Genomic DNA, 1209 nt, shown 5'->3' with positions numbered 1-1209 from the left:
ATCTTCTTTCATGTACAGTGTGTGGAAGCTAAATAACCTGGGCTCTGACCAAAGACTAGAACTGTCCTTTAAGCCAGCAATCCACAAACAATGGCACTCAAAGCCCCACCCCCAGCCCTTAGGGTAGAGGACACAGGGTTGGCATTGTTTTCACTGTGTCAGGAAGAAGGAGCCAAAAGCTGACCCTCAGCACAGATCAAAACCCAATATGGAAAGAGAATAAAGGTCTAGAGTAGGCTGCAACTTGGGGGCAAGAAAAGAGAGTTTTTGCAGCCATTCCATCTGATTTCCACAAGAGGAAAATGAGACTCTTTTCCATTACTTTGGTTATACAGTGTTCTCTACTGCTCCAAGGGTATTTGCAAGAGTAAGTGGGTTTAATCAATGAGGAGAACTTTGCTCTGGAGGAAGGAATAACAAATAGAAGGAAGGTCAACATCATAAGTTGTAGGTAGATACTGTGAACCTCAGGTCTTCACATAGCTGCCAGCCCTATAGAGGATAACACAATGAAAAGCAACACAGTTACTCCGGACTGGTAAAGCTAGGGAATCTCCAAGTCTTTGCCCAGGTCCCACATCAAGTGTTGTATTCCATTTCAGGTGTGATACATGAGAGGGGAGACAAGTGCAAACTTAGATGTGTAGATCAGTGCTGGAGCCAGACTCAGAGACCTCACGAGTTCCAAATGAGACTCAAAGTTCCCAGGGATCATCAGGGCAGACAAGCCAAAAAGAGGGTCTCTTGCACACAAGACAATACCAGACCCACGGTGACAAATGGACATCACCATGGCAAGAGACCAGTTGTAAATAATGATATGGGAGACAAAGGACGGTTTAAACTTGTGTTATTCCAAAACTTCTCCATCTATTCTCTGGCTGTGGTTCCCAAAGGAAGAGTAGTTCTGATAGAGACCTGAGGACTAAGATGGGCACGGAGGCAATATGATGGCCACAATGTCATGCAGGAGAGTAGCCATCTTGGATTGCAGCACGGACAGAAAATTGAGAGTTTTCTTAAAGTATAAGAAATAATATTAAAAATAAAATTTCTTACTATAGGCTTAAACTAACAAACATTTAAATATTTGTGTAGGCCACAAGTCATAATGATTACAGGACTTTTGAAGAAGTGTGACATTGTGAAATATAAACTATTTAATCATATAGATTTCAATGGCATTTATTACTTCACACTCATCAACAA

The 1209-nt window shown here is 41.8% G+C and overlaps 1 pseudogene; it reads right to left on the bottom strand.

The window, feature by feature from the left end:
- Nucleotides 1-475: 475 nt before the first annotated feature.
- On the bottom strand, nucleotides 476-966 carry LOC102864841 (annotated as a pseudogene).
- Nucleotides 967-1209: the final 243 nt, after the last annotated feature.

The sequence above is a fragment of the Elephantulus edwardii genome, unplaced genomic scaffold (genome assembly GCF_000299155.1).
Source record: "Elephantulus edwardii isolate Elephantulus edwardi_28Jun2011 unplaced genomic scaffold, EleEdw1.0 scaffold00043, whole genome shotgun sequence".
In the NCBI taxonomy this organism is placed as follows: domain Eukaryota; kingdom Metazoa; phylum Chordata; class Mammalia; order Macroscelidea; family Macroscelididae; genus Elephantulus; species Elephantulus edwardii.
This window is presented reverse-complemented; position numbering and strand designations above follow the sequence as displayed.